Source organism: Lactuca serriola, chromosome 2 (assembly GCF_051521515.1).
Source record: "Lactuca serriola cultivar US96UC23 chromosome 2, Lser_US96UC23_V15, whole genome shotgun sequence".
Classification (NCBI taxonomy): Eukaryota; Viridiplantae; Streptophyta; class Magnoliopsida; order Asterales; family Asteraceae; genus Lactuca; species Lactuca serriola.
This window is the reverse complement of record NC_136409.1, coordinates 75,359,021-75,368,662: the sequence shown is the minus strand read 5'-3', so window position 1 is coordinate 75,368,662 and position 9,642 is coordinate 75,359,021. Positions and strand designations below refer to the sequence as shown.

General features: G+C 31.3%; 1 long non-coding RNA gene across 1 annotated transcript; it reads left to right on the top strand.

Annotated features, from left to right (window-relative positions):
* Positions 1-8,009: 8,009 nt before the first annotated feature.
* On the top strand, positions 8,010-8,934 carry LOC145090345 (uncharacterized). Its single transcript, XR_013701503.1, has 2 exons — positions 8,010-8,161; positions 8,251-8,934. It is a non-coding gene; the product is annotated as an uncharacterized LOC145090345 (long non-coding RNA).
* The last annotated feature ends 708 nt before the right edge of the window (positions 8,935-9,642 follow it).

Sequence of the window (9,642 nt, the reverse complement as noted above, 5' to 3'; positions counted from 1 at the left end):
AATCCTTCAAGTTAAGACTCGAATAAGTGAGTTGAGTGGAGACTCAGTGAGTTGGACAGGTCAGGACTCGGAAATCGGTACACTCGGCGAGTCAGGGGATGACTCGGCGAGTCGAGTCACGAATGAAAGGATCCTAAGCGTATGAACTCGGCAAGTCAGTAGGCTGACTCGGCGAGTAGGGTAAACCTGGAAGGTTGACTTTGACCAGGACTTTGACTTTGACCAGAGTTGACTTAGTTTGACTGTTCAAGGGTAGTTTGGGACTAAGTGTTATATTTGGTATTAGTAGATCGGGGAGTCATTGGAGTAGCAGTGCGGGAGTTGTTAGATAGAGGTCAGAAGAGTATCAGCAAGAATTTCAACAGTGCAGGTGAGTTACCTTCCAGTAGCGGTGGGTCTACGGCCACAACGTCGACCCACCATTAGGAGTTGTATGTTAGATGATTGTCTTTGTGATATTCATCTAGGTTTGCTATTACCTGATATGATGTTATGTGCTAGTGACTGTAGGAGAGATAGTCCCCAGAGTATCGGTCAATAGGGTCGAAGGGGTAGTCATGCCCAGCCTCATATGTTGTGTGCTAGTATGATATGATGCTATGTGCTAGTGACAGTAGGGGAGATAGTCCCCAGAGTACCGGTCGATAGGGTCAAAGGGGTAGTCATGCCCAACCTAATATTTTGTGTGTTAGTATGATATGATGTTATATGCCAGTAGCAGTAGGGGAGATAGTCCCTAAGATTTTCGGTCGATAGGGCCGAAGAGGGGTAGTCATACCCAGTCATATTAGATAGAATACAATTATGCGATACATGTTACGTGGTAGTAGTAGTAGAGGGGTGAAATAGTCCCCAGTATCCGGTCGAGAGGACTGAAGGGGAGGTCAGCACCCAGATATGCTAGCTAGTATCCGGTCGAGAGGACCGAAGAGGAGGCCAGCACCCAGATATGCTAGCCAGTATCCGGTCGAGAGGATCGAAAGGGTAGGTCAGGCACCTCGATATGCCTGACAGTATTTGTATGTTATATGATTGGATGGTATGTGGTACGTTGGGGGAACTCACTAAGCTTTGTGCTTATGGTTTTCAGTTTTGGTTTCAGGTACTTCGTTTTTAAAGGAAAGGAGTCGGCTCAATCGCAGCGCATCACACTATGTTTTCCGCACATGAGATCTTTGGGAAGGCGAAGGCATGACCGTACCACTCATCATCATTATGATCTGTTTTGGGACACTCTGATGGATATTGATTTGAAAATGTTTTGTAAACAATTACACTTTGGTTTCTTTTGTTGATTTAAAAAGTTTAAATTTGGCTTAAAATTTATGGATGTTTCAGACAGAGCGAAGATGTGTTTCACTATTGGACTTCAGGAATTATAAAACATAACATTTGTCAAAATGTTAAACACTGTGCATAATAGCACATCAAGCTACAGTGCTTTTTGTACTTCACTTGAAGGCGTTTTGCAACTATTTCTCTGGTACTCCTTATTTTCCCACAGTGTGTGTGGTATGGGCTTCAAGAGGAACGACATGGTAAGGAGAGGATATAATTTCCCTCTTTAAGAAGATTTCTCTCTCATGAAAAATTTTCTCGCACTTTTCTTCTATCCATCTTTAAGAAATTTTAACTCTCATGTGCTTAGATTGAGTGTGAGAGGGTGAGCGGTAAGAGATGATATGTGAAGGAAGGCTATTTCTAATTTTTCTAATAGCGGTGGTTGCAGTGGGTCGTGATGGTGGTGATGGAAATTGTAAATCGTGGCAATGAAGATGATTGTAGCATCAATGGTGATGGGTGGTTCTGGTGGTTGAATTTTAGAGAGATGTAAAAGGAATAGGGAAATCTCTTCTCTTACGATCATTGCTTGACGACCTCACAAACTCCGATTTCCCCATAAAGAACATTATCGTTGGCTCCATGACAGGTACTAATTTTGTCAAAATCAACTTTGTATCTTTGATGACAGGGGAGAGTTCAATGGCGCTCACGCTTCGAACGAACTAAAGTTCATCACCAAAGGTATGTGTCGGATGAAGTAGGAAAATGATTCCACATGTTAGCAAATGTACAACTTATAAAGTAGAGGTATATAAGCACGGTTGATCAACATTATGACCAATTTTTTTAACATTACAGGCGTTCAGTGATTCCTCAAGAAATCAGGGTTGGAGTTGGACGTTTTAATGATCTAGAAGAAAATTTTCCAATGCTTTTGGTGGTAAAGTGCTTCTGATATCTGATCCGTCATTTAGGTGTTGTTTGTTTTTTCGAAGCGAAAATTCATGAAGGCTGCAGACCACCTCTGCAATCCTCTGTAGCAGAAGAGGTGGAACAAACAGCTGCAACCTATAATAAGAAGCATGTTTGTTTTTTAACATCTGCAGACTGCTGCAGTAAACTAAAATTCAAATAAACTAATTTTATAAACTGAAAATAGGTCTCAACACTGAAACGTAATAATTCTAGTCTTCAAGATTAAAATAATAATAATAAGAACATGTAAAAAAACAAAAATATAAAACTTTTTTTTTAAAAAAAAAAACTTAAAAAATGTAAAAGAAGCTAATAGTTTTATTCTAAAAAAAAACTAATTTTAAAAAACATTAAAAAGGAAAATAATATAAAAATTAAGAAATTATTGCAAACGTTATCTACAAAGTTCGTAAAAAATTACATACGTTAAAAAAGATGTAACTGAAATTGAAAATATTATTAATAAAACGGTAAAAAAAATTAAAAAAATCAAGTTAAAAAAAATCGTGGAAATTATAAAAAGAAATTGTATCACATCCATAAATAAAAATTTATGAAAATCAATGTTTTAAAAAAAAAAAAAAAAGTTATACAAAAATTCTTAAAAAAACACTTAGAAAAAATGAAAGCTGAAGAGGTTAAAAGAGGCATATCAAGTGTTGCACCACGCAACACACGCACAGAGGTTTTGTAGTCTGAAGTCTTCCAAAAAACAAACTGCTGCGAGAGGGAAAGTGTTGCGCGTGTGCTGCGTCGCGCAACAATAAGTGGTTTTAAGAGGTTTTTTATAGAAAAACAAACAGCACCTTAGTGTTGGAAGATTACATTGAGTCCCTTAAGTTATACTTGAATAGATGCATAGAGGTAACTTTTTTCTATAATTCATTTATGGAAATCTGGATTCAGGTGTCATGTGTATTTATTATGCATACAAACAATATCTCTTTGTAATAGTAGTTAATATCGACTTTCAAATTGTTGGGGTAGATGGAGGTAAAATGTATTGTTTTCTTTAGGTATGATTTGGTTTGGATGTGCTTTCAAGTTTCAAGTTAAGAGATCAATTTAAAGTTTCAAAATAAGAGATTAATTTTTTGAGAAAGCACATATTTGGTTTTGTTAATTTTGTAATGTGAATTTGATTTTCCAGGTCTCCTTGCAAAAGAGTTTTGTCTACCCGTAAAGGCTAACAATGGTAAAATCATATTGAATCGTGGTGAGCATGTTACCTTTTTTAATGCTCTGGTGGTCATTTCTCTTTGTTTGATTGTATCCTTTAATATATACTTTCACAAAATTATATTTATAAAAATTGCATCATTTTGCCAATATAATAAGGTATATTTTAGTTATCAGTACGAAATTTCTTAATAATACACTCAAAAACTATGTGTTGTTGGAATTCATTTCATAATTTTTTATTTCATTATTATGTAATTTGTACCAAGTTTACCAACTGCCTGTAGTTGTGGTAAACCATAACTGAAATAGTTTCTTCTTTTTTTAATGCGATGGAAATGCCACATATTTCAAATTAAAACCCACATAAGTTTATTTTTATCACTACATTTAATACACAGGCTCATGGTAAAGACAATATAGATGCTCTTGAGAAGTCTTTGGTTGTTTGCAACAAGTAAGTTACATTAAATAAACAAATATATCAATTTCTAACATAATGGATGTCTTCACATCGCTGCAAAATATTAACAGTCATTTTCATGCATAAACATACATACTAAAACGTAAAAGAATATATAAAAAAAAAAGTCCATCTTATATTTGCCTCACAATTAAAATTATGAATAAAAAGTTAACAAGTTAATTTGAAAATGAATAGAAATGATATTTCTATTTCTGTTTTTGCCACACACCCATTCACACAGTAATTTTCATTGCTATTATGGATTTATGGGTATTTTTTTCAAATTATAGTCTCCTACTAGGAAATTAAATTGAAAACACAGTCCCATAGTTAGTGGTGGTTTACGATGTACAACACTATAATTGTGATTTCTCTTTTTCTACACCCACAGAGCCCGCCGCAGCGCACGCACACACACACACTTTCTTTCTTTCTTTCTCTCTCTCTCTCTCTCTCTCTCTCTCTCTCTCTCTCTCTCTCTCTCTCTCTCTCTCTCTCTCTCTCTCTCTCTCTCTCTCTCTCTCTCTCTCTCTCTCTCTCTCCTAAATACAATTACTTTTCATAAAAAATATTATGGGTCTTAATTATATATACAATTGTGTTAAGGCACGACTAATAGCATGCTATTAATTATAATGAAATGAGTGTGAAACATATTCATGAAATACCTCTTGATCTCAATGTTCATGGTTTCCCTATACACTACTGAAAAAATGGCCAATACATTGCTTGAAAAAATATCTACTTCAATGAGCAAAAAGTGAATGGTTATTCAGGTTATTTTCCAATTAGTTGGTTGGACCGTTGGATTAGTTTGAATGTAGGTAGTTTGTGTTGAGCCCATTGGTTTCTTCCCCCCCCCCCCCCCCCCCCCCCCCCCCCGGTTATGTATATTCGGTAAATGAAATGTTCAAACCAAAGTTGTGTAGTATGTACTTCAGTCCTTATGTTTAAATGGGGTGTTTTTCAATAAACGGAAAATGAAAATAGTTTGTGTGTGGAAGCATTTTTTACAATAATACTATAAAGCATTAACGATATTGAGAGTTACTGGAAACCGTTGGTAAACACTTTTACTCTCAACAAATTATTTATGGTATATAGTTTTTTTTTGTTCCAAGATTTTGCTCCATCACCTGCTTCGATTTTACATTTTAACAACATGCTTTGCTTTTTATACCAATATATGCAATGCTAATTAAAGTTTTTACCCATAGTTCATCTATGTATTTTTTTTATTCTATAATTTCATGTCTTTTGGTCATTTTATGTTCTTTAATAGATTGCTTAGTGTGAAACACAAAATTATAAAATAAGACCATTGTTTAATTGTATTGTTATATGTTATAGCATCAAGAAATGAAAGTAGGATGATCTACTATACAAAAATAAAAGTACATTGTTATTTCTTTTGTTTTAACTTTTTATATTTTGAACCATATTCATTTCATTGAATCTTTAGCTTTTATGTAACATGATTTTAAACCATACATTCTTCTGTTGTACTTGCTTTTGTGATTGTGAATTTATATATGGGACAAAAACTGTAGGTTGTGCCATGACATTTTTGTTGGTGACATGGATTGCATGGAAGCTGGTAAGGGTATCAGGCAGCCTAAAGATCATCTAAAAGAGAATCGTACGATAAATTTCAAAAGATGGATTGTATTAATTAAAGTTCAGTTTACCCTTTAAGATCATGTGAAGATGAGTGCATTCTTTTTCATATTCAAATTTATGAATAATTATAATGATAATATTTATTCGCTTTTAGTACCTGCTGTATTTTTGAAGGAGATGGGGTCAAGACTGTCATTGTAAATGAACTATTTCACATGGACTTGATTACAGTAAACAAATCACATAGACCAAAACTATAATATACTCATTTTGTTATTAAAAAATAGTTAAATATAAATGACACTAATTCTAACTCAATAAATTTAGATGGGAATAATTAAGGTAACTCGGGCAATGTACTCTAATTTTTACCCTAAGATTATTAGTAAAAATGAAAAGTATGTTGCTATTTTTGATAAGATATTACAAGCGGGTGAAACGTAAACTTCAAAAGGACATTTTATCACAAAAAATTATTGCTTAAACTACCGCTGCAACGCCCGCCTTAAAAACCTCGTTGTTGACAGGGTTATTAATCAAGCCCCAAGCCACATTTTTAGGAGTTTCACTATTGCACTTCAGGAAATGGTTGACAATTGTAAACGCTACAATTTATATTGTACCTGGTTAGAATAAACTATATTCCATCTTGTACCTTTTTTTTAATCCTAAAACGAAACCTAATGATGTCACATCTCATTTTCTTAGTATTTTTTTACTTCACTTGATATAAATCTCATATTTTAAGGATGTTAAACTTTTAAATTTTCAATTAAGGAATGATAAATGGTAATAAAATTTGGAAAATAATTTTAATTCAAAATGAAACAATAAATTAGGAATGTATATATTATAAAATAAAAAAAAAAACTTTAATTCGGTATTGAAGATATCCCTATTTTATGCATAAAAATAAGAAAATTATAAAAGATTTTGAAAATTTGTGACCTTTATTAAAGGAACGAATTTTGAAAAAATAATAAATTAAGACATCTAGAAACATGAATCAGGAAATAATATTAGTTATTGTTTCAAAGTAACATAATACGTTTTTTAAATTTATGTTATTCGTAACTATTTTCAGAAATAATAGGCGAGTATATATATATATATATATATATATATATATATATATATATATATATATATATATATATATATATATATATATATATATATATATATATATATATATATATATATATATATATATATATATGTTCAGGTTCATTTGAGACCATTCTAATTTTGTGAGACCGTGAGACCAAATCTAAAAATAATTTTAAAATGCAAAATAAATAGAAAAATCCAAAAATTCTTTTTTTTAAATATTATTTTTGGAACTTGAATTAACTAAGGAAAATAAAAAATAAATTAAAAAAATTTAAAAAAAATCCCGTTTTTTTTTTTGAAATATTCTAAATAGAATATTACACTGACATATTTTAAAAAATAATTTTAAAATGCAAAATAAATGAAAAAATCTAAAAATTCTTTTTTTAAATATTATTTTCGGAACTTGAATTAACTAAAGAAAAATTAAAAAAATTAAAAAAAATCTATTTTTTTTTAAAATACGTGAAGTATTCTAAATAGAATATTACACTGTACATATTATAAAAATAATTTTAAAATGCAAAATAAATGGAAAAATCAAAAAATTCTTTTTCTAAATATTATTTTCGGAACTTGAATTAACTAAAAAAAATTTTAAAAAATAAAAAAATAAATAAAAAAAATAAAAAAATGCGTCTCACGGTCTCACAAAATTAGACCGTCTCACATGAACCTAATATATATATATATATATATATATATATATATATATATATATATATATATATATATATATATATATATATATATATAACAGCCCATACAAGCTTAGGTGTGGAACCAAATACCACGTCGTTTTGAGGTTGATTTGCCAATAGCCTATTTTCCTACGAAATTCAGAGTACCAATTGAAATTGACGTAGCTTCTCGTTTGAACTTTCAATATCTTCCTTTATTATTCTATCTTCATATTTAATCGCAATGTCATGATCATCTTCTCCTTTTCGTAATCGCAAGGTAATAATCTTCTTTATTGTTTTTCTAACTGCATATATGAAACCGAAGTCATATACACAGCATAACGCATTCAATTCTAAACATTATTAAAATTTTCTCCCTCACTTATTTAATATTATTTACATATAATGAAATCTATATGAAGACATTCATTTTTGAGTTCTTCTTTGATTATCCCTTTTGACATCGACATATATGTTTATTCAATTATCACTTTATTTACTAACCAAATCATCAAGTAATTAAAAATCAAAGTGGCACGTGGCATCATGCTAATCAATGGGGAAACAATATTATACTCAATTAGTGGAGTCCAACTAAGATGCGATCAAAATTAAAAGATTACACACAATTATTTCATGCCATTATAAAACAATAGCTTGTAATTTCACTTTTAAGATGTTGAGTGAGTTCTTATAAGTAGTTGTTTTCGGCAGTATGTGCAATTGATTAGTTTTGTCAAGTAATTAACTTGTAATTTCTTTCTCTTTCGTTTTTTTTTCTTTTAATTTGACAGGATTTCTATTGTTTCCAATACGTCTTCTCTTTGAAAAATCATTACAGGTAATTAATGGCATTATGTTCATCCTTTTGTTTAAATTTTAGTGCTTATCTTTTTTCTCACGAGTACTACATACTTTGGCACTTTACAGATACTTACACATGTTGGTAGAACTCCAAGTATCAGATCGACCCTCTGAAACAGGTATAACCGAAGATATTGACACTAATACCATCATGGATTTAGAAAAACAAGTAGCAGATCATTTGTTTGAAATACAAATAGATGAAGATATTGATGCAAATGGTTATTTGGAAGCAACATCTGAATCCGAGAAAATAAATGATGATGGTGTGAATCTTGGATGTGATGAAGGTGAAAATAATGATACATGTATTACTGGAAAGGTTTTCGATACACCCAACGATGCATATAGATTTTACAATGATTATTCATTTTTACATGGTTTTGTTACACGAAAACATTGGAAATTTAAGAACAAGTCAACAAAGGAGCATTATCGGAGGATATATGTATGCAACAAAGAAGGTTTCAAACAATTGAAAGGTAATAATTCAAGTGGAAAGACAATAAAACGTCGTAGAGAGGTAAGAACTGGATGCAAAGCAATGATTCGCATTTCAAAACAAAAGGATGGGAAATGGATTGTTGACAAGTTTAATTTAATTACATTTTCACCCACTAAATCGATTGATTGCCTCAGATTGTTAGTCTTAAGTGTTTGATCTTTGTCAACTAGTCATGTGTCGAACATCTAGGATTCTTGTAGCTGGCAATTTGTGTTATAATCCATATTGATTCTCGTACTAGGAAATCAGTTGTTTGACTTGTATATTTAAACCGGATATTAAAATTAACCTCTCTTTTCAAACCTTATTATAAGGACAGTACTTTCACCTTCATCACATCTAAGATTCACACCATCATCATTTATTTTCTCGGATTCAGATGTTGCTTCCAAATAACCATTTGCATCAATATCTTCATCTATTTGTATTTCAAACGAATGATCTGCTACTTGTTTTTCTAAATCCATGATGGTATTAGTGTCAATATCTTCGGTTATACCTGTTTCAGAGGGTCGATCTGATACTTGGAGTTCCACCAACATGTGTAAGTATTTGTAAAGTGCAAAAGTATGTAATACTCATCAGAAAAAAGATAAGCACTAAAATTTAAACAAAAGGATGAACAAAATGCCATTAATTACCCGTAATGATTTTTCAAAGAGAAGACAGATTGGAAACAATATAAATCCTGTCAAATTAAAAGAAAAAAAACGAAAGAGAAAGAAATTACAAGTTAATTACTTGATAACACTAATAAATTGCACATACTGCCGAAAACAAGTACTTATAAGAACTCACTCAACATCTTAAAAGTGAAATTACAAGCTATTATTTTATAATGGCATGAAATAATTGTGTGTAGTCTTTTAATTTTGATCGCATATTAGTTGGAATCCACTAATTGAGTATAATATTGTTTCCCCGTTAATTAGCATGATGCCAAGTGCCACTTT